At 45.0% G+C, this 24,660-nt stretch overlaps 1 protein-coding gene across 1 annotated transcript in view; it reads right to left on the bottom strand.

Annotated features, from left to right (window-relative positions):
• The window catches only part of plxnb2b (plexin b2b), a gene marked incomplete in the record, with an annotated part of 190,917 nt that overhangs the window by 127,250 nt on the left and 39,007 nt on the right, over positions 1 to 24,660 (bottom strand). The window contains 1 exon segment of the mRNA XM_031801151.1: positions 4,960 to 5,078.

The following is a 24,660-nucleotide window of genomic DNA, read 5'->3' as shown; positions in this document are numbered from 1 at the left end:
TGGCTGGTCAGTTCATCATGTCCACTTGAAAGAGAGGGAAATGAACTCCTTCAAAGGAGAAGTAAAAAATACCTCACTAAGCAAAGTCAAACATCCGTCAAACTGTGAGACCTGAAACCATAGCACCTTCACAGTTTCAGAACTAGAGTCCGTCATGCCCCCCTCCTCTCTTTTGGGAAAGTGATGTGAAGACCACGGTCAGCATTAGTTCCCCAGGAGATGGAGTGCTGGTAATGTAGACGAATCAATCGGCGAAGCAGCAGGAGTGGAGATCAGAGACAATGCGTGCCGGCCCCATTACCCTCTGCCATGGAGCCGTGGTTACCGTCACCGCCCGGCGAGGAGTGCTTAGCTCGGCCCTATCTAATGGGCCATAATATGATTTTACGCCATGTTCCAGCTCTCTTTACTACCTCCAAACATAACTCTGTCACGAAGCACAATAAAAACAGATATATTTCTTTATTACTCGCTCACGCCGTATCCCTTTATCTGCTCCCGTACAAAGAAAAGCAATATCAGTAGAGACCCGATCCTCCCTAGCCTCGTTGAGAGCAGCAGACACAGACTATTATTACCTAGAGTTGTCGTCTGCTCCCTCATGCCATTCACTCAGGGCGGAATGGATGTTTTATTATAATCAAATGAATACAATATCTTCCCATAAATAGCCTACTTAAAAAGTCATTTTCTCTGCCAGCAATATGTTTGAATGTCCATCACACCCGGGGCGCAGAGGTGCCACATGTTTAATTCAAAGCCAATGCAATTTACACGCACTGCACAGCGAAACACAGACTATGGTTTTTGTCCTCCCTCTATAATCCCTCCCTCCACCCACCTTACCTTCAACTGTCCCCGTTTACAAAACCATTTAGGTCTGTGGGAACAGACTGTGTAGAATAACATTCAGTGCATCTGAGAAAACTGGGGTATAAAAGGGTTGCACTTATGTACTGTAGGGCACTCAGAGGTGAAGAAAGTGAAGTGCATAATCACATTGGAAAGCCAATGGGGCAACTCCGGAGCACATATTTCAGCCAGCATGTGATCCATCCAAGACCTTGGACTCTCCCCTATGCTGTACTGTACTACCACAGTCCCCTATATACGTCAGGTCTGGACATCACATCTATCTATGTGGATCTGACATGAGTTGAGTGAACACCTTGGTGTGTGTGTGTGTGTGTGTGTGTGTGGTGGTGGTGGTGGGGGGGGGGGGGTTGAGGAGAGGGAATCCAATCTCTCAAACAGAGGAGCAGAGACAGGCAGGCAGATACGCTCTGGTCCCAAAATAACCCTGGAGGTATCCATGAATGAAATGACAGGATTACAGGGGTATTAGAAAACCCGCTGAGATGGTTGATAATGCTGTTTATAGTGAGGCGTGACACCGCTAGCAGGGAAAGAGTCAAACTGTTTGACTAATTAAAATATGGACAAGCTTTTCAGAGTCGCCAAGCAGAAAATTCTAAACTGAGCCGAGGTTCTGCCTTGCCTTCTCGAAGCTCTACTGCCGACGCGGCCGGCCGAGCATTGACATTGATGGATATAGCAGGTGTAAACGGCCAAATATAAAGCCTTTACAATATCTGTGAATCCCTCTTGAAATGGGGGCGGTAAACATAAACCCTGATATCCCAGCTAAGGATGGGATTATTGTTGTGTCAACACTCAACGACCCCCACAGATAATAGCAATTACTGTCCTCTCTGCAGCGCCATCAGACTGAGGCAATGACTTAGCTAGCTGACAGCCTGGTCCTAATTACCAAGAACCGCCAATTACTGGCTCCATTTAATTATTTATATAGCTAGCCTGCTAGCTTCACACACCCAAATAAAAAGAGACTTTTCTGACTCCAAGCACTGATATCGGTGGCAGCTGGTCTACATGACTTGCTGAATCATGCTGGCTTTGGATTGAACTGGATTCAGGCAGTGTCAGCCTGTAAGATACTCAACGTCCCTTCAGATACGAGCTATAAATCCGGCATGGCTATGAATTCAGTATTCAGTAACTGTTTGCACATGGCTCCAACATCGTCATGAAGTTTTCCGACAATACGACGGTGGTCGGCCTGATCACAGACAACGATGAGACAGCCTATAGGGAGGAGGTCAGAGACCTGGCAGTGTGGTGCCAGGAGAGCAACCTCTCCCTCAACGATGAGACAACCTATAGGGAGGAGGTCAGAGACCTGGCAGTGTGGTGCCAGGAGAGCAACCTCTCCCTCAACGATGAGACAACCTATAGGGAGGAGGTCAGAGACCTGGCAGTGTGGTGCCAGGAGAGCAACCTCTCCCTCAACGATGAGACAGCCTATAGGGAGGAGGTCAGAGACCTGGCAGTGTGGTGCCAGGAGAGCAACCTCTCCCTCAACGATGAGACAGCCTATAGGGAGGAGGTCAGAGACCTGGCAGTGTGGTGCCAGGAGAGCAACCTCTCCCACAACGATGAGACAGCCTATAGGGAGGAGGTCAGAGACCTGGCAGTGTGGTGCCAGGAGAGCAACCTCTCCCACAACGATGAGACAGCCTATAGGGAGGAGGTCAGAGACCTGGCAGTGTGGTGCCAGGAGAGCAACCTCTCCCACAACGTCGGCGAGACAAAGGAGCTGATTGTGGACTACAGGAAACGGAGGGCTGAGCACACCCCCATTCACAACGACGGGACTGTAGTGGAGATGGAAGTTCCTCTGTGTCCACATCACTAAGGACCTATCATGGTCCAAACAGACCACAACAGTTCTGAAGAGGGCACTACAATGCCTCTCCCTGAAGAGGGCACTACAGTGCCTCTCCCCCTCAGGAAGCTGAAAAGATGTGGCATGGGCATAAGATCCTCAAAAGGTTCTACAGCTGCACCCTTGAGAGCATCTTGGCTGGCCGCTTGGTATGGCAACTGCTCGGCATCCGACCGCAAGACACTATAGAAAGTAGTGCATACGGCCTAGAACATCAATTGGGGGCCAAGCTACCTGTCATCCAGGACCTCTATACCAGGCGGTGTCAGAGGAAGGCCCTAAAAATGGTCAAAGACTCCAGCTATCCAAGTCACGGTCTGTTCTCTCTGCTACCGCACGACAAGCGGTACTGGAGCGCCAAGTCTGGGACCAAAAGGCTCCTGAACAGCTTCTACCCCAAAGTCATAAGACTGCTGAACAGTTCATCAGATGGCTACCTGGACTTTCTGCTTTTCAACCCCTACCTACATGTACATAGCACTATCAATCAACTAAACAAACCTACGTGTACATAATCAATCACCCCAACTACCTTGTGCCCCAGTAGACTGTCTTGGTACTGGTATTCCTTGTATATAGCCTTTACAGTGCATTTGGAAAGTATTCAGACCCCTTGACTTTTTCTACATTTAGTTAAAATTATTCTAAAATGTATTAAATGGTTTTCCCCCTCATCAATCTACATACAATACCCCACAATGACAAAGCAAAACAAAACATGTCTATAAGGTGTTGCACATATTACATAAGAATTCAGACCTTTTACTCAGTACTTTGTTGAAGCACCTTTGGAAGTGAATACAGCCTCAAATCTTCTTGTGTATGACGCTACAAGCTTGGCATACCTGTATTTTGGGAGTTTCTTCCATTCTTCTCTGCAGATCCCCTCAAGCTCGGTCAGGTTGGATGGAGAGCTTCGCTGCACAGCTATTTTCAGTTCTCTCCAGAGAAGTTTGATTGGGTTCAAGTCCGGGCTCTGGCTGGGCCACTCAAGGACATTCAGAGAAGCCACTTCTGTGTTGTCTTGGCTGTGAGCATAGGAAGATAAACCTTCACCCCAGTCTGAGGCCCTGAGTGCTCTGGGAGCAGGTATTCATCAAGGATCTCTCTGTACTTTGTTCCGTTCTTCTTTCCCTTGATCCTGTCTAGTCTCCCAGTCCCTGCCGCTGAAAAACATCCCCAACAGCATGATGCTGCCACCACCATGCTTCACAGTAGGGATGGTGCCAGGTTCTCCCCCAATGTGACTATTGGCATTCAGGCCAAAGAGTTCAATCTTGGTTTCATCAGACCAGAGAATCTTGTTTTTCATGGTCTGAATACTTTAGGTCCCATACAGAAAACTCCAATGGGGCTGCCATGTGCCTTTTACTGAGGAGTGGCTTCCGTCTGGCCACTCTACCATAAAGGACTGATTGGTGGAGTGCTGCAGAGATGGTTGTCTTTTTGGAAGGTTCTCCCATCTCCACATAGGAACTCAGGAGCTCTGTCAAACTTACCATAGGGTTCTTGGTCACCTCCCTGACCAAGGCCCTTCTCTCCCGATTGCTCAGTTTGGCCGGGCGGCAAGCTCTAGGAAGTCTTGGTGGTTCCAAACTTCTTCCATTTAATAATGATGGAGGCCACTGTGTTCTTGGGGACCTCAATGCTGCATATATTTTTTGTACTCTTCCCCAGATGTGTGCCTCGACACAATTCCTTTGACATCATGGCTTTTTTTTAACACATTTGCAAACATTTCTAAAAACCTGTTTTCGCTTTTTCATGATGGGGTATTGCGTGTAGATTAAAGAGGAACATTTTTTATTTAATCCAGTTTAGAATAAGGGTGTAACGTAAGAAAAATGTGGGAAAAGTCAAGTGGTCTAAATACCGAATGTTGTTATTTCATTGTGTTACTATCACATTTTTTACCTATTTGCTCATTTTCTTACTTTTTAATTGCATTTTTGGTAAACGGCTTCTAAGAATTTCACAGTAATGCACTTGTTGTTGACAAATAAAATGCTATTTGATTTGAGATAGCTAGGCCTTTACAGTTATATCATAGTCATAGGAACACAATGGAAAACGAACAGGGACATCTGCAGGGGATCTGTAGTAGATTCAGTCCTTGAATGCTGCTGCTCAATGTGTTACCAGCTAGACTTGTGCAGAGTAGCACAGTAAACAATAGAAAAATAACAGGGATAACTGTAGGGGTTTGTCCTTACTTCCTGTAGAGCTCAATTACTTCCTGTAGTTGCCGAGGAGGAAGTGCACAATCATATCCCCTCGCCGTCCGCTCTCCTTTTCATTCAGGCCTCTTCAGGGTGGCCACAGTAAATAAGTGCTGAAAGACATAAAAAGACAGCGGTTCTACATTGTGTCATACTGAGAGAAAATACGGTATCTGCAGAATGTTCATATCTAAACATACATGGCTGGTTGAGATCTGTTCTTGTGTAAACGACTCTTCTACTGCCAATACCAAAGTTCCTCCGAAAACAATCCCTCCCTTTACTTTATCTGGCGAGTGAACACTAACTCAGTTACTGCAGATGTTTCCTATCACCCACGGCTGCCAAGCAGCACCCAGTCAGTGGCTGCTAGTGCTTGAGAGAGGAGGGTGAGAAGAGAAGAGAGAGGAGAGAGCAGGGGAGGGAGAAAATTCTACCATTCGTGCTCCAGTGAATCCTGCCGAAACTTGGCAGATCACCCTGAGATTTGTTTGTCTCTGGATTTGACACGAAAATGTTACGTCTTGTCTGGAGTCTATCGCTCACCTCACGCCCAACACTCATCTTAATGTATAGGCCTGGCTGGCTGTTTAGCTTATGTTCTCATAAACTCTGACATCCAAATTTCTCAGCCCCAGGGTGCAGATGGCCGATTAGCTCAGTCGGCAGCGACGCAGCAATGAGCGAGTGTCTTCTCTGGAGGTGCAAGTCCACAATCAGTTGAAAGATAACCAATACAACACTTTGTTGCCCTGAGAAAATATGTCACCGCGTTGGCATCTCCTTACGAGGCAACACACTCCTACAGATCCTACAGAGTCATGCAGATCTTTCAACAGAGCTGAGTTGCTAGTGTAGATTCGTATTTGTAAGATCCCTTTCTAACGGATCATTTCCTCTAACCCGCCAGAACTCCAGCAACCAGATTCTAAGGGGGAAAATCCCCATTGTCCTCATGTAGCAAAAACTGAACCAGGACACTATTTGTTCTAGTTATGCATACTCAGATTGTGCCTCTCAGTGGAGGTCTTTAAACATGAGCCCAGTTCATCTCCAATCAGTGTTGCCAGATCTGGATGACAGCCACTGAAACACAAAGAAACACAACACACCACCGCACGCTCCATGCTCACTAAGCATTAAAACATGTTGTAAGAAGACTATCTGTGCTAAGCGATAAAGTGTGTACAAAAGATCCACCGTCGCGGCGCTCCAAAGCGCTTAGCATTTAGATGACAGTTGCGAGGGGCTCGAGTAGAGGAGTGGTTGTGGCCCGGAGGCCGGATCTGTTCCAACCGTGCACTGGCAAGAGAGACGGAGCCCAGTCAGCCTCGACAGCTTGGATACTCACAGGGGGTGATGGGATACTGGAGGGCTGGTGTACCATGTTGAAGTTGGGGAAGGGAAGGAGGGGGAAGGATGGGAGGAGGAGGGGTAAGGTGGAACAATGTGTTATTTTATTATTTTAGAACCCCAAGGACTTACCATCCACAGTGTTGTATGAGCAAAATCTAAAAGTAGGCCCTCTGATGAAGAACTGAGCTGTGGGTATCGGTATACCCTCTATTGGATTAAAGGTAATCATCGTTCAGCTAGACCTTGAGGGGAAGAGCAGCAATATTTTCACTGATGTCACACATTCCAAGGCTGTTATGCCTCCGCGTGATATGAAACACCTTACATTAATGATGATGGGTATTTCCATGTAAAAAGTCCCAGGAACACTAACATGTGAAGTTCATAGGAGTTCATCAAAGTTGGTGTCAAGTGAAAGCAAAGAGCTTAATTATTTTCTTATCAAGGTATTTATACATTTTTCAACCATTTTCCATTCTGAAACTTAGGAATATGCAAAGACTATGATTTCTGGTCAAACAGATGGAAAAGGGGTCTTAGAAACATGTAGTAGAAAACGTGTTAAAGGTATCAGAAATACATTAAAAACCACTAATCTTGAAGTAAACACCCCTGCCAACTAATATCAACACTTTTATTTCATTTTCTGAAATGATTTGCCTTCTGTAAGTTTCAGAATTATTGCCTTAGTGTCTTGTCATTCTGTTACCAGATACCGCGGATCTTTAAGATATAAATGCAACATGTAAAGTGTTGGTACCATGTTTCATGAGCTGAAATAAAAGATCCCAGAAATGTTCCACACACACAAAAAGTTGGGACAAATTTGGTTATATAGATGCTAGTGAGGATTTCTCCTTTACCAAGATAATCAATCCATCTGACATGTGTGGAATATCTAGGAGCTGATTAAACAGCCTGATCATTACACAGGTTCACCTTGTGTGGTAGAGAATAAAAGGCCACTCTAAAATGTTTTGTCACACAACACAATGCCACAGATGTCTCAATTTGAGGGAGTGAGCATTTGGCATGTTGACTGCATGAATGTCCACCAGTGCTGTTGCGGGAGAATTTAATGTGCATTTCTCTACCATAAGCCGCCTCCAACGTCATTTTAGAGAATTTGGCAGTACGACCAACAGGCCTCACAACCTCAGACCACGTGTAACCGCACCAGCCCAGGACCTTTAGATCCGTCTTCTTCACCTGTGGGATCATCTGAGACCAGCCACCCGGAAAGCTGATGAAAACTGTGGGTTTGCACAACTAAACAATTTCGGCACACACTGTCAGAAACCGTCTCAGGGAAACTCATCTGCGTGCTCATCGTCCTCACCAGTGTCTTGACCTGACTGCAGTGTGGCGTCGTAACCGACTATAGTGGGAAAATGCCCACCTTTGATGGCCACTGGCACGCTGGAGAAGTCTGCTATTCATGGTTGAATCCGTACTGGGCAGATGGCAGACAGCGTGTATGGAGTCGTGTGGGCGAGCGGTTTGGTGATGTCAATGTTGTGAACAGAGTGCCCCATGGTGGTGATGGGGTTATGGAATGGGCAAGCATAACCTTTGGACAATGAACACAATTTTATTTTATCGAAGGCAATTTGAATACACAGAGACAACATGATGAAACCCTGAGGCCTATTGTCGTACCATTCATTCGCTGCCATCACCTCATGTTTCAGCATGATAATGCACGGCCCCATGTTGCAAGGATCTGTAAACAATTCCTGAAAGCTGAACATTTCCAGGTTCTTCCATGGCCTGCATACTCACCAGACATGTCACCCATTGTGCATGTTTGGGATGCTCTGAATCAGTGTGTACGACAGCGTGTTCTAGTTCCCGCCAATATCCAGCAACTTCGCACAGCGAAGAGGAGTGGGACAACATTCCACAGGCTACAATCAACAGCCTGATCAACTCTGCGATGGAGATGTGTTGCGCTGCATGAGGCAAAAGGTGGTCACACCAGATAGATTAGGGCTGCATGAGGCAAAAGGTGGTCACACCAGATAGATTAGGGCTGCATGAGGCAAAAGGTGGTCACACCAGATAGATTAGGGCTGCATGAGGCAAAAGGTGGTCACACCAGATAGATTAGGGCTGCATGAGGCAAAAGGTGGTCACACCAGATAGATTAGGGCTGCATGAGGCAAAAGGTGGTCACACCAGATAGATTAGGGCTGCATGAGGCAAAAGGTGGTCACACCAGATAGATTAGGGCTGCATGAGGCAAAAGGTGGTCACACCAGATAGATTAGGGCTGCATGAGGCAAAAGGTGGTCACACCAGATAGATTAGGGCTGCATGAGGCAAAAGGTGGTCACACCAGATAGATTAGGGCTGCATGAGGCAAAAGGTGGTCACACCAGATAGATTAGGGCTGCATGAGGCAAAAGGTGGTCACACCAGATAGATTAGGGCTGCATGAGGCAAAAGGTGGTCACACCAGATAGATTAGGGCTGCATGAGGCAAAAGGTGGTCACACCAGATAGATTAGGGCTGCATGAGGCAAAAGGTGGTCACACCAGATAGATTAGGGCTGCATGAGGCAAAAGGTGGTCACACCAGATAGATTAGGGCTGCATGAGGCAAAAGGTGGTCACACCAGATAGATTAGGGCTGCATGAGGCAAAAGGTGGTCACACCAGATAGATTAGGGCTGCATGAGGCAAAAGGTGGTCACACCAGATAGATTAGGGCTGCATGAGGCAAAAGGTGGTCACACCAGATAGATTAGGGCTGCATGAGGCAAAAGGTGGTCACACCAGATAGATTAGGGCTGCATGAGGCAAAAGGTGGTCACACCAGATAGATTAGGGCTGCATGAGGCAAAAGGTGGTCACACCAGATAGATTAGGGCTGCATGAGGCAAAAGGTGGTCACACCAGATAGATTAGGGCTGCATGAGGCAAAAGGTGGTCACACCAGATAGATTAGGGCTGCATGAGGCAAAAGGTGGTCACACCAGATAGATTAGGGCTGCATGAGGCAAAAGGTGGTCACACCAGATAGATTAGGGCTGCATGAGGCAAAAGGTGGTCACACCAGATAGATTAGGGCTGCATGAGGCAAAAGGTGGTCACACCAGATAGATTAGGGCTGCATGAGGCAAAAGGTGGTCACACCAGATAGATTAGGGCTGCATGAGGCAAAAGGTGGTCACACCAGATAGATTAGGGCTGCATGAGGCAAAAGGTGGTCACACCAGATAGATTAGGGCTGCATGAGGCAAAAGGTGGTCACACCAGATAGATTAGGGCTGCATGAGGCAAAAGGTGGTCACACCAGATAGATTAGGGCTGCATGAGGCAAAAGGTGGTCACACCAGATAGATTAGGGCTGCATGAGGCAAAAGGTGGTCACACCAGATAGATTAGGGCTGCATGAGGCAAAAGGTGGTCACACCAGATAGATTAGGGCTGCATGAGGCAAAAGGTGGTCACACCAGATAGATTAGGGCTGCATGAGGCAAAAGGTGGTCACACCAGATAGATTAGGGCTGCATGAGGCAAAAGGTGGTCACACCAGATAGATTAGGGCTGCATGAGGCAAAAGGTGGTCACACCAGATAGATTAGGGCTGCATGAGGCAAAAGGTGGTCACACCAGATAGATTAGGGCTGCATGAGGCAAAAGGTGGTCACACCAGATAGATTAGGGCTGCATGAGGCAAAAGGTGGTCACACCAGATAGATTAGGGCTGCATGAGGCAAAAGGTGGTCACACCAGATAGATTAGGGCTGCATGAGGCAAAAGGTGGTCACACCAGATAGATTAGGGCTGCATGAGGCAAAAGGTGGTCACACCAGATAGATTAGGGCTGCATGAGGCAAAAGGTGGTCACACCAGATAGATTAGGGCTGCATGAGGCAAAAGGTGGTCACACCAGATAGATTAGGGCTGCATGAGGCAAAAGGTGGTCACACCAGATAGATTAGGGCTGCATGAGGCAAAAGGTGGTCACACCAGATAGATTAGGGCTGCATGAGGCAAAAGGTGGTCACACCAGATAGATTAGGGCTGCATGAGGCAAAAGGTGGTCACACCAGATAGATTAGGGCTGCATGAGGCAAAAGGTGGTCACACCAGATAGATTAGGGCCAAATGTATTTATTTATATTGACCAATTTCCTTATATAAATTATAACTTAGTGAAATCTATTAAATTGTTGCATGTTGGGTTTATATTTTTGTTCAGTTTAATTTCTCTCCCTCAGTAGAAGGGAGGATAATGAAAGTTCACAGATGTAACAAGTAAAGGTAGACCTACCAATTACTTAGTGTTTTTACTGATAACAATTTGGTTTAGGATTTATTAAACGATTAAAACATGTTGAAACAATTCTGTTACAGATTTTTTTGTCATTCTATTACAGATTTTTTGTCATTCTGTTAGCAATTTGGTAACAGAATGACTGCAAGTGAATTGGCTACAATGGGAAATCATAATAGTCACAAACCACAGTTGGGTCACCTACTACTGTCCTCCCTTCCATTGGCATACTCTTATGTTCAGCTCATAACGTCTCTCTCTCTATTAATCAATTTACCGCATGGTGATGAAAAACCCGAAACTCAAACCATGCAAACCTGTTCATCAGAAGTTCCTGTGTAGATTGTATTTTCAACGAGTAACTATCAGGAAGTGGCACTGATAAAAATAATCACACTTTTACAGAGTTAGTTTCATCAGCTGCTGTACAATATGATACAAAACACAGGAAAAAAATGAATTTTGACTGCACTGGGCCTTTAAGAAAGATGACATAAAATGTCGGGCTAGCCCCAAGGATGCATGGAGACTACTTGTTATTTGGGGACGTTCGCTGCAATTTCATAGATCACGGTAATTTAAATCGTGATGATCACTGTGAATTATTATAAATGAATTATTCACACTCATCTTTGAGGATGCCTACTTATATTCTGAGTCATTCTGAATATCATAAAGAGGACTTTTGATGTTTAAGTGTTTTTTTTCTCCTGCCGATTAACCTGAATCAACTTCAAAAGTGTAAGAGGGAGTGAATCACCTGGGGCAACATTCTAAACAAACGCAATGAGTTTTTTGGGGAAATTGTTTTAAATTTCATTTCTCTTTCAATATATAGTGCCCGGAAAATGTAAAATAAGGAGCTTATCTATGTTTGTAGTCCTTTGCACTCATACCCGTGTATATGGGTTGAAAATGGCAGATTTGGGCACAAATAAGCACCTAAATTGGAACACAGTAGATGTACAGTAAGTAACATGCTATTAATGATGTCAGACCTCAGGCTCTGCGCTTCACAGCACTTTATGGGTTTTGACTGACAGCCGTTCTGAACTTGCTCCCATCCCTCACGCTAACTGGGCCATTTTTTTTTATGTCTGATTGAGGGAAATGCTGTAACTGAAAAGGACACAATGTATTTGGATTGATTCTAATAAACAGCACTTTGATGTTATACAAGCAACCAAATGTGTCCAAATGTGCAGTTTGTGGTGACTTGACTTTAACATGAATCGGAAGAAGAATATTTATCTTAATTAACTATGTTTAATTGTTACCCGATTCAATTCATCATGTTACAATTAACTCATTAGGATCTAGGGCACCAAGAGAGTGTTTGTTTAAAGAGTTACCGTCTCCTGAATTAAACTCTAAAAGGTCTTTACCTATCACGTCTATAAACAGTCAACTTATTAATCATAACCTCTTAATCATAACCTCTTCGTCGTAACCTCCTTGCATCTGCAAAAACCCGAGCCTTACTTACGATTCAGTACTACACAAACTGGTTTAATTATTTATTTACTAACTAATTAAATGGGAAGACATGATAAACATACACATTCTGCACTGGTTATTGACTGGAGACATAATATGCTGAAAACAGGTCCCTAGAGGAATGACAACCACATGGATGCTTGTTAAAGAGATGGAGAGAGAGAGAGTGTTACGGTTTTCTAGGTGTGGTGAAGGAGAGTCGGACCAAACTGCAGCGTGTCGATTGCGATCCATGTTTATTTAAACAAACGTAAACACGACTAAACACGAACACTACAAAAACAATAAACGAAACGAAAACCGAAAACAGCCTATACTTGTGTCAACTAACATCAAACAAGGACACTCAGGACAAATAGGACACTAAGGACAATCACCCACGACAAACTCAAAGAATATGGCTGCCTAAATATGGTTCCCAATCAGAGACAACGATAAACACCTGCCTCTGATTGAGAACCACTCCAGACAGCCATAGACTTAGCTAGATACCCCACTAAGCTACAATCCCAATACCAACACCAAAACCGCAAAACACACCCCAATATAAAAACCCCATGCCACACCCTGGCCTGACCAAATACATAAAGATAAACACAAAATACTTTGACCAGGGCGTGACAGAGAGGGACAGAGACACTTAACATTGCCACATTCAGAAACTATTTTCACCTACAGTAACCATATACTTTGCACACAAACAGTCACACTTTGAGAAAGAAATCATGAATGTATTTACGTGAAATGCCTGGGTTCGCCGCGGATCTCTCAGTGAACGGGGTAGCTTTGGAAAGGGGGTTGTGCTTGTAAGGCTCTGATTGACCAAAATGTTTACAACAACTCTTCTCCTGTTGTCCTTCTTCGTAGTTGTCCGGTATCCGGTGACTTGTCGTGAAGTCCTGAACAGAACTACAGAGTTGATTTTCCTTCCTATTCACTCTTGAAGATTCTTCTTTGAAGATAGGGTTAGCCAGTCGTATTGACGGTTCCCCAATGGGGTGATGAGAGTAACATAATACGATTGTTTGAGCAGAGTAACAGGATGGTCCTACTTAAATTTGCTTTCGAAGATACCTTACTTACGACAGCTAATTAGCCATACCAATGATTATACGGGAGGTGAGTTTATAGTCTCTTCCTAGTGTTGAGATTCAAAGTTCAAACCATGTTAAACGCACAGCTGCCACTTCTCGCTTTTTCTGGTTCCATGTGTTAACTTCTTCACCCATCTTTTCTACCTTTTGCTTGAAATGGGTGGTTCCAGCAGGCTGGCACGCTCCCCGACCTCACTCCGGGGCGGTAATTACTCACTGTGCAAAGTTTTGGAAAACAATTATCTCTTATAACTTCTCAAATCACATCCCTCTCTTAACAAAAACACTAATAATTTGTCATATTACATGCACTATGTGTAGTATGGAAACTTCATATATGTTGTGAGTATACTTCCCAAGTTACAGTATTTTCCTTTAAAACATTTTGAATGACATCACAAAATAACAAACAAAATGACAGTGTCATATAGAAAGCCTCTCCATAAAATATTGTTCCAGTATTCACTTTTGAACGTGTTAGAGTTTCAGTGGGGGAAGTCTGTTGAGACAAAGCACATTCCTATGGTGAATCTTGAGAGCGCAGGCCTTGATCTTTACCCTTGATTTACAACAGGACGTGAGTTGTTAATTCCCACTAGTTCCTTCCTTCCCCCTCTACGGGTTTGAGGTGGTCTGATTGAAGTTATTCATTGCAAACCTGATCTGACCTATTTGGATTCTCATGGACAGTCGAGACAACTTCACATTTCCATATCATAAAACCCATGTCATTATCAGTGTCGACGTTTATGATCAGTGTTTGATGTACAGTTACAAGATGACATGGCGTCATACCCGGGGTTGTCCTGAACATAATGAGCCTATGTTTGTCTACTGCAAAGAAAACAACCACCTGAATGCACACCACTCCTTTCTATGTGCACCTAACTCACTTTCTCTGAAATGCCCTGTGAAAGCCTAACACCGTAATATCATACTTTACAACTTAGCTAGTCAAGATGGCAATAGAACAAGTATTCAAATGATTCCCACTTGGCCTAAACTGCGATTTATAATGGGCTGTTTTTGGTTTGCGTAAACATCAACAGTAATTGTGTGATGGCGGGGCTGCAGGGTTGTGTTCCAAATAAAACAACTACAAGTGTGTTTGCTGTAGTTCCTCAACAGCACAGCTAGGAGAGTTCAAAAAAGCAATTTCTAGTTGAAGACTCTTTAAGTCATAAAAGTGCATTGAAATGACTTAGGAACTGTGCACACTTTGGAGAGGTGTGGCCCCTTGTCATTTTTTTAAATTTATGTTGCAACTACCTCACATTTTCCAGGAATATTCTCATAATGTTACTGAATGTATCCAGAGCATTTGTTTGATTTCAGAATCAACGAATGCAGTGAAAAGTACAGTAAATGTAAAATGCACATAAAAGCAACAGTGTAATGTTTGGATTCAGTCTTGTGTCAGGTGAACTGTTTTCTGAATTGCTTTTTCATATATCTTCTGTGAAAAACATTTCAATTCAGCCCAATCCATATTGGGCAATTCCCACGAGTGTAAAGGGTTAAATAGAATTTTAAAGTACATGTGAAACTTAAAACAATGTCTACTTTGCCTGTATTCTCAAAATTAACACATTTTGAGTGTTGGTCAAAAATGAGTCATTTTCACAAGGAAATTAGAGTGACAACCTGTAACGCAAAGTCACAAGTCACTGAAAATGTGTAAAAACATGTCATAATGTCAAGCTAATTGATACAAAAAGCTATCCATGTGTTGTGGACACACCAGATAAGGGTGAGGTTATGCTCGATCTCAAGGGGGTACCACGCCTCAGATTCACCAGGCCCAACAACAAAAGAGACGAAAAATTTAGATCTTTTGTTCGCTCCTGTGCACTCTAATTTATTCATCCCCAAGCATTTCTTGCTCTGGGGCGCAGCCAAGGCAAAGCCCAGGGGGAAGATGATTGACACTTCCTAACCCATGTGGATACCCCAGACCACGTCATTAGCATGCTATTTACATGATCATACGGGAGTAAGCTGCAGGAGATCGGAACAAGAGAGAGCAACAGAACAGAAACAGAAATGGTCATGTTTTATGTGGTATGTTTTTTTTGTTGGTCTCAAATGTAGCCTAAGCACCCAGAGTGGGAGCAGCACTCGCCTCCCGCCCAGTTTCACCCCCAATATTACAACGCAGACCGCAGAACCACCTGGGGTATGGGACTGACATTTCAGCTGAACCATATTTTGTCTGGAGTTGACACCTGCAGGCATCAGGGCCGGGACATGACCAAGAACCCGATGGTCACTCTGACAGAGTTCCAGAGTTCCTCTGTGGAGATGGGATAACCTTCCAGAAGGACAACCATCTCTGCAGCACTCCACCAAACAGACCTTTATGGTACAGTGTCCAGATGGAAGCCACTCCTCAGTAAAAGGCACATGACAGCCCGCTTAGAGTTTGCCAAAAGGCACCTAAAGGACACTCAGACCATGAGAAACAAGAATTGGCCTGATTGCCAAGCGTCACATCTGGAGGAAACCTATCCCTAGGGTGAAGCATGGTTGTGGCATTATCATGCTGTGGGGATGTTTTTTAGCGGCAGGGACTGGGTACTCGTCAGGATCGAGGAAAAGATGAATGGAGCTAAGTACAGAGATCCTTGATGAAAACCTGCTCTAGAGAAGCTCAGGACATTAGACTGGGGCGAAGGTTCAGCTTCCAAAAGGACAACAATCCTAAGCACACAGACACGACAATGCAGGAGTGGCTTCGGGACAAGTCTCTGAATGTCCTTGAGTGACCCAGCCAGAGCCCGGACTTGAACCCGATCAAACGTCTCTGGAGAGACCTGAAAATAGCTATGCAGCGACGCTCCCCATCCAACCTGACAGAGCTTTAGGGGATCTGCAGAGAAGAATGGGAGAAACTCCCCAAATACAGGTGTGCCAAGCTTGTAGCGTCATAACCAAGAAGACTTGAGGCTGTAATCGCTGCCAAAGGTGTTTCAACAAAGTACTGAGTAAAGGGTCTGAATACTTATGTAAACGTGATATTTCAGTTTTTGATTTGTCATTATGGGGCGTGTAGATTGATGAGGGGATTTCTTTTATTATCCAGGTTGTAACGTAACAAAATATGGAAAAAGTGAAGGGGTCTGAATACTTTCCGAATGCACTGTAGATGTCCTAGCCTACCTCTTTCAGGTAATAGATTCAATGCAGTATTAGTCTTTTCTGCAGCTAATTAATGATGGGTTACTAAGCTTCTAACTTATAGCCTCTGTCTCTTGGGCAATACACATGCACCTGTGCTCCGCTGGCCTCTCTCCTTAAAAAAAACACTCCTTAGATCTTGGAGTCCCATGCAGGAAATGCTAGACTAGAATAGTTTGCTGGACATCATTATTTTTAGCATTTCTTCTACCGATAGACTATTAGAAGAGGGACGCAAGCTCTTGTTCGCTGAACGTTAAATACAGCAGTCAATAGAACTCACTTTTAGTTTGAAAGAAGAGTGAACACAGCATGGAGGTAGGCTATAGCAGTTATTTATTCAGACCCATAACCATTCAATCCTGGTGAAGAGACGTGAAAGCCTTCTGCATCTAATTCTAGTCCTGTATTATTCAGGGCTGTTATTAGAATGGCGGAGATAAGGACAACAAAACATATTTCATTTAACTGTTGAAAGCGAAGGAAGGAATGAAGCAACAATAGAGAGAGAAAGAGGAGGAAGGATAATAGCATTAGGGGAAATATTATGAAAGGTGTATACATATGCATCAGCCAACTAATTCTACAAATAGGCCTTCAAATCTAATTCGCTAGCCGATACTTGTAACTTTGTAAGCAGCATGTGCTGCACCTGAATTGCATGTTCTCATTATCATGGTTTGAACGATGCATATTTCCAGTCCATATAATACAGTATAATTTTATTTTATTTTTATTTCACCTTTATTTAACCAGGTAGGCAAGTTGAGAACAAGTTCTCGTTTACAATTGCGACCTGGCCAAAATACATAATACAGTAATACAGTTCACATTAAAAAACGATTTGCCTGTTGGAGCTAGTTTCATGTATTTACCCAAGAGAGCATAAAGCTATTTAAATCTATGGGCTTCTATGTTTTTCTGTCGTGCGTAACCTATATAATATATGCTTTGGATAACGGCACAATCATTTGGACTTTTTTGGGCTTGGGCTCACTAAATGTCTTTAACATAGGACTCACAAAATGTATTTAATGTAGGGCTCATAAACTGTCCTTAATGTACGGCTCATAAAATGTATTTAATGTAGGGCTCATAAAATGTATTTAATGTAGGGCTCATAAAATGTCCTTAATGTAGGGCTCATTAAATGTCCTTAATGTAGGGCTCATAAAATGTATTTAATGTAGGGCTCATAAAATGTCCTTAATGTAAGGGCTCATTAAATGTCCTTAATGTAGGGCTCATTAAATGTATTTAATGTAGGGCTCATAAAATGTATTTAATGTAGGGCTCACAAAATGTATTTGATGTAGGGCTCATTAAATGTCCTTAATGTAGGGCTCATAAAATGTATTTAATGTAGGGCTCACAAAATGTATTTAATGTAGGGCTCATTAAATGTCCTTAATGTAGGGCTCATAAAATGTATTTAATGTAGGGCTCATAAAATGTATTTAATGTAGGGCTCATTAAATGTCCTTAATGTAGGGCTCATAAAATGTATTTAATGTAGGGCTCATTAAATGTCCTTAATGTAGGGCTCATTAAATGCCTTTAATGTAGGGCTCATAAAATGTATTTAATGTAGGGCTCATTAAATGTCCTTAATGTAGGGCTCATTAAATGCCTTTAATGTAGGGCTCATAAAATGTATTTAATGTAGGGCTCACAAAATGTATTTAATGTAGGGCTCATAAAATGTATTTAATGTAGGGCTCATAAAATGTATTTAATGTAGGGCTCATAAAATGTATTTAATGTAGGGCTCATTAAATGTCCTTATAATGTAGGGCTCATAAAATGTATTTAATGTAGTGCTCATCAGGCTCAGGTAGCATCAGGCTTGAATTTTCAATCAAATCTCTCATCAAATTCAGATATAGGCCCATTTATATGCTTTATAATACTTTTGAATGACACTTCTGGTTTTGGCCCTAAATGCCGGGTTACGAGGGAGAAAGTTGACTTATTCTCGGGATGGAACATTTGTAAAATACCGGAAAGATACTCAACACTCATCTCACCTAAATAAACAGCAGATTATGGAGGAGTCAATGTATTGAGGAAGGACTGCCGTCTGGTCCCTAAGCCCAGCACAGATGGACCCCAGTCAGTCCCGACTCCCAGCTAGACTGAGACGCAGAGTGTTTGTGGTTTTGTGGCTTAGAAGATTTCACAGTGGACCTCAGAAAAGTTTACAGTGGTGGCGACGGGTAGTGGGCTCCAATCAAACACAGCTGTGTTAACATATCAATTTATCCCATTTATCTGTCTTTCAGCAACATTAATTATGGGAGCTGTGGTGATTATTCCCTGTCAGGTTACATGACAAGAGATAATATTCTTAGCGTATTGCACAAAACAATACTAGCAAAGGATAATGGGCATGTAATCTTTTCAAGATGAACTGTTTTAAAGCCGTCCATAAAAGGGAGGAGTTTAACAGCAATTTTACTGGCTTGAGGAGATGAAAGTTTAGACAGACCTGATACAACTTTTCTGAGTACTGGCCAAGTATTGACAGATCGCCTGAATGGACCGTTGTTCCTTTGCCAGACAACAATGTATTTTATCACACTGTCCTTTTCACAGTTCCTATAGTGTCCTATTGGAGAATGGTCGCTCATTGTTGTGTAGTGTGGGCTGAGCTAGCTTCACATTCTCAGCCAGTGGGTTTGGGCATGCAACAGGTACCACAGCCTAAGACAGGCCATCTATTCCTGCTACAGGCTACCGCGTGTTGTGGCCCATTTTCTATTCTTTCCCCTGAGACTGCATTCTCAGCTCTAAGCCTCTGGTTGATAGCCAAACAATGGAAGCCAGAACTGCCTTAATGAGGAGAGAGAGGAAGCTCAGCTAATTATGGCACCCCCCCCCCCTATCTTCTCTGTATCCCCCTCCCCTCTCCCCCTCCCTCCCTCCCTCCCTCCCTCCCTCCCAACACAGTACAGTATGGGGGTAGAACTCAGCCCAGCAGCTAGCTGTCAGACGGTCGTGGGAGAAATGAAGCTGGTTTTTCCTGGACACTGTCCAACGGGAACATGGAAATTGCCCAAATCGCACTGTGGCAAGTGAGGGGGAAGAGAGAGAGAGAGAGTGATGGGTGGTCAGAGCAAGAGAGTGAGCGAGACTGTGAGAAAGTCTTAGGAATGAGAGGGAGAAGGAGAGGACAAAATAATAGGTGAAAGAGAACAAAAGGGAAAGTGTTAGCATGAACATGAAGGAAAGTGTTAGCATGAACATGAAGGAAAGTGTGCGGGAGAAATTAAAATGCAAATATAGATGTGTATATAAGAGAAAGCTAATAAGACACAGCTAGTGAGAAATGTTGTGAAAGTAAGAGGTAATGAGAGGGAGAGAGAAAGAGAAAGAAGAGGTGAGAGAGAGGAGAGAGAGAGATGGGAGAGTGTGGGGTGCGCTTCTAAGTCTCTGAGCTGAGCTCACTAAAGAGTAGAGGTGTTGTGAGTGTCTTGGCTATTCTCTGCTGGAGCGGAACCGGGGCGCAGCAGCAAAGTGGGCCCTTGCTGGACGCTTCAATCACAGGCAGCCAGAGCCTCGGGCAAACTTGGCCAATTAGCCACACACTGCCGTTGACCCCCAGCTTCATTAAGGCACCCTGGCTCAGCGCAGGGCGGCCAGGAGGGAGAGCTCACTGTCAACACACATAGGCCACACCAGACCCTCACACAGGGGCAAAACACACACACACACACTAGCCTCACCCTGTCTCTCCCATCCCCAGTGGGGTTAGACTCCCAGCAGGGGAAGGGGCAGAGTCTGTCTCTCTCTCCATCTCGAGGCTGACGAAGTGGAGGCGGCTCCTCTCCCAAGCGTCATACAGAGGGAGGGGCCACCACCGTTGAGAAGGGTGCATGAGCAACCACAGGGGGGGGGGGCACCCCCGTTTCCACTCCTACAAGTGACAACAGAGACTTACATGCCTGTTCCCTCCAGCCAACATCAGCAAAAACAACGAACAGACATAGAGACAGCTCTCTCTGACCCCTCCTCCCTCTGACAAGAGACAGGGGGAGTCAGGGGAGAGGGAGGTGAGGTTCAGAGCTTGCCGGGTCTGACTGGTTCGGGTCTCTCTGTGGAAGAGAGATTTCTACTCTGTTCTTTTCATTCTAAATCCCTCCATCTCAGTCCGCACAGCAGAGGTCTGTGGTGTGGAGCAGACCAACACCGCAGACTGTACAGCACACACCCGGTGTACAGCCGACACAATGTACTGTGTTACTTCGGTGGTCTGGGGAGAGTTGGGATGTCTGTGTGTGTGTGTGTGGGGGGGGAGGGGGTTGTATGTGTTTGTAGTGAGTGTTGTGTAGTGTGCATCGACACGAGACCGACTTACGTCAGACTTGGTAGTGACATCAGGAGCACTCCCCTCTCCCCGGTGGAGTAAGGGTAGCGGTTTCACTCCTCTCCTCTCAGATTACACTTCGATCAGTCTAAAGTAGTGTTGGTGCGCCGCCCGCGATCGTAGCAATCACTGCTGTCAGAGCCCAGGCATGCTTGGATGGAGAAGAGATACCGCTTTTATTTAAAACAAGCCAAGGGTAAAAGATCAATGGTCCATTTGAGCCACGGATGGAGGGAAAGTTCACAAACATCGTGGAGATTATGAGAGGGTAAGGCGACGGGGGATGCTGGGAGAAGTGGAGGCAGGGGAGGGGACGAGGAGGGTGGGGCGGGGCGGGGAGGCGAGAGCAGCCCCCATCTAGCTCATACGGGTGCTAGTGGCTTATTGATCTGTGAGACATAGAGCTCAGAGCCATTCATCACAGGCCACTCAGGCCCTTAGATAACTCCTCTGATAGGGCCCTGCCTGCCTCGGCCGAGCAGCTGCAACCCACTACATCCATTATTCCTCACTATGCCCAGAGGCTGGGGCTGAGGCTGAGGCTGGGGCTGAGGCTGGGGAACATTGGCCTGGGGGTATACGGATGGGGCTGATGTTGGGGTTGGGGCTGAACAGCACTGCTCTTGACTGCTCTTGTTTGATGTTTGCTCATGTTGGAGGGAAAAAAAACAGGGCTCCATTGTTTCCAGTCCTACCCCAAACAGCATTAGCAAAGCTGTTTTATAGCAGATAGCACACAGCGAAGCGACAGCCTGTTCCTAAAACTGCTGAGTGAGAGGGTGTGTGTGTGTGTGTGTGTGTGTGTGTGTGTGTGTGTGTGTGTGTGTGTGTGTGTGTGTAGTCACAGACTGGGCAGGTGGGGATAAGCCATAATGAGCCAAACAGGGAGGGAGGGAGAAAAAGAGGCAGGGGGGGGGGGGGGGGGGGGTGAGAGGGAGAAAGATGGAGGGAGATAGAGGGTGTGTGTGTGTCTGTGTGAGAGAGAGAGCAAGAGAGAAAGAGGGAGCCAGAGAGCAGGCCCCAAAAGAGCAATTAAAAGGGAAGGTGTGGGCCTGGCCCCGAGGCCCAGTCTGAAACACCCCTACCACAGCCAGCCAGACACACACATCCACAGCACTGGAGAATTCATCAAACTCAACCCCTTACAATAGAGGTCAAATGCCAGGAAGATAGAGAGGGAGATACACTCTCTCTAGGCTGAGTAAGGTAGAGAGAGAGCGAGAGAGAGAGAGAAGCAGGCAGAGAAAGCAAGCAGGGTGTGGGAGTATTTTCTGAAACTAAGAGCCTATACCTCTTCCAAAAACATGACCATGCATTGGCTCCCTCACTTTCCTTCAAAACATTGCCTAAATCCAAACTCATTCTCACAGCAATAGAGTCCCGAAAACATATACCAAACAGATGAGGTCAGAGCGACTTTGAAGTCAGTTGTGATCGTGTGGAGGCTGCGAAACAATCCAGAAGTCCTCCGCAAGACGCTGGACAGCTTCACTCTATGGTGCCTGTCACACAGGAGATTGAGATCGCTTCTGAAAGCAACCGTCTCCAGCTCTCCTTCTATTCCCCCCCACCGTGAGTCACGCCGCAGAGAGAGAGAGAGGGAGAGAGATGAGAGAGAGAAAGCGAGAAAGCGAGAGGGAGGGAGAGAAATTAGAAAGAGCGATGAGAGAGATGTGCAAATAGATAAAGGGGGAAATTAAATTAAGAGAAAAGTTCTCTCACACCGGTATGCACCATTGATTTCCTATTCTCTTGGAAACATTTAATGAGCTTAAATAGGAGCCTTGTTTGACAGAGAGAGAGAGACTAGGAGGAGCCTCCCAGTGAGAGGGAATCGTTCAGTGGCCGTGACGGAGAGGAGGAAGAGCAGGATGAGAGGAGAAGAAGAGAACATGTACGGAGGTCTTTGTATGACTGCTAGGAGAGGTGAAGAGGAGGTAGAGGAGGAGGTAGAGGAGGAGGTAGAGGACGTGCGACGGTTTCAGATGAGCAGATGTGTGAGTTGAGACAGATGCTGGGGAAATGGTCCATGGTGAGACCGTTACTAGGCTTGCCTGTTGACAACCAGACACGGAGAAAGGGGGAGGGTGTGATCGGCTGCAAGAAGTTTGTTGATAGATATTTATTTATATCTTCTTTTTTTATCATTTAAGTTTCATTCATTGGTGTTCAGGTGACCGTAGCTGAGGTGGTCAGAATCAGGGCATGTCAACAAAGCCTCTCACACATGGAGCTTGTTCTAAATACAGATGCCATGACAACCCATTGATTGGCAGGCATTGGCCCTCAATTGCATGATCCACTGTTCACTTCCAATGGGGAACTAGACATTCGACAGAGCCCCTCAACAGAGCCCTAGTGCATGGCGCCCATCGTGTTTCCAACCTCCCCACTCACTTTCTCTCCCTCCCTGTGGTGCGTTGTTATACTCCCTCCACACCACTTCACACAGGCCACGGTCCAGAAGAGAGGAACTCCTCTGCTCTACAATGTGCCACTGATGAGGTCCCTACTGGGAACCAAGGCCCAGGCAGATCCTTTATGAAGTTGTCTGGAGGGGGGAATGCATTCAGGGTCGCACCAGTCTTTGAGGCGGCGATAATAGAGTGAGTCGTCAGACAGGGCTGCACACAGCCACCACAGGGGTTCCGTCTCTGAGTGCAGGGGAAGTGGAGTGGATAGACGGAGAGAAGAGGCCTCCGAGCTGGCTGGCTCAATGTTGAAAAGTTGTAGTGTTCTCGGTACAGGGCAGACCACAAGGTATAGCAAGGATGACTGACAGAAGGACTGTGTGATTACGCGTGTGCGCGCGCTACTGGTCAGAGTGTATGTGTGTGTGTGTGTGCGTGCGTGCGTGCCTGCGCACGCTAATGATCAGAGTGAGTGTGTTTGTGTTTATGCATGTAAGTACGCATGAGACAGCAGTAACATTACTGTATTACATTGTCTGTTTATCAGCTTAGTTCCATTTTTTCAGCCTAACTCCAGGATTTCCAGACGCTGCACTTGATGAATTTATGAAATTGCTCCTTCCAATTATTGATAAACATGCACCTGTTAAGAAACGGACTGTTAGAACTGATGAGGCTCCATGGGTTGATGAGGAATTGAAAAAACTCTATGGTTGAAGGAGATGGGGCAAAAGGAAGTGGCTAATAAGTCTGTCTGCACGTCTGACTGGCTGACTTGCTGCAAATTCAGAAATTATGTGACTAAACTCAACAAAAAGTAGAAACTGTATCATGAATGCCAAGAGCAATGATATAAAGAATGGTGATTTTTTTTGAGGGGGGAAGTAGTTTAAATGAAATTATGGGCAGAAAGACGAATTCAACTCCATCTTTCATCGATGGCTTAATCATCACAAAACCATTTGATGTTGCCAATCATTTCAATGACTACTTCATCGGCAAAGTGGGCAAACTTAGGCAGTAAATGCCAACAACGAACAGTGAGTCGTACTCATCGTACTCATGAAAAAAAAACTAATAATGAAAGAAAAGCATTGCAAGTTTGAATTGTGTAAAGTTTTGTTAGTGTGGGAGAGGTGGACAAATGATTGTTATCGATCAATAATGACAAACCTCCTGGCAGTGACAACTTAGATGGAAAGCTAATGAGGATGGTAGCTGACTCTATAGCCACTCCTATCTGTCATATCTTTAATCTGAGCCTAGAGGAAAGTCTTTGTCCTCAGGCCTGGAGGGAAGCCAAAGTCATTCCACTACCCAACAGTTGTAAAGCGGCCTTGACTGGTTCTAACAGCAGACCTATCAGCTTGCTGCCAGCTCTTAGCAAACGGTTGGAAAAATAAGTGTTAGACCAACTACAATGCTACTTCTCTGTAAACAAATTAACAACAGACTTTCAGCATGCTTATAGAGAAGGGCGCTCAACATGTACTGCACTGACACAAATGA

This window comes from Oncorhynchus kisutch, linkage group LG22 (assembly GCF_002021735.2).
Source record: "Oncorhynchus kisutch isolate 150728-3 linkage group LG22, Okis_V2, whole genome shotgun sequence".
NCBI classification, from domain to species: Eukaryota; Metazoa; Chordata; class Actinopteri; order Salmoniformes; family Salmonidae; genus Oncorhynchus; species Oncorhynchus kisutch.
Note: the sequence above shows the minus strand (reverse complement) of the source record. Positions and strands in the feature narration are given on the sequence as shown.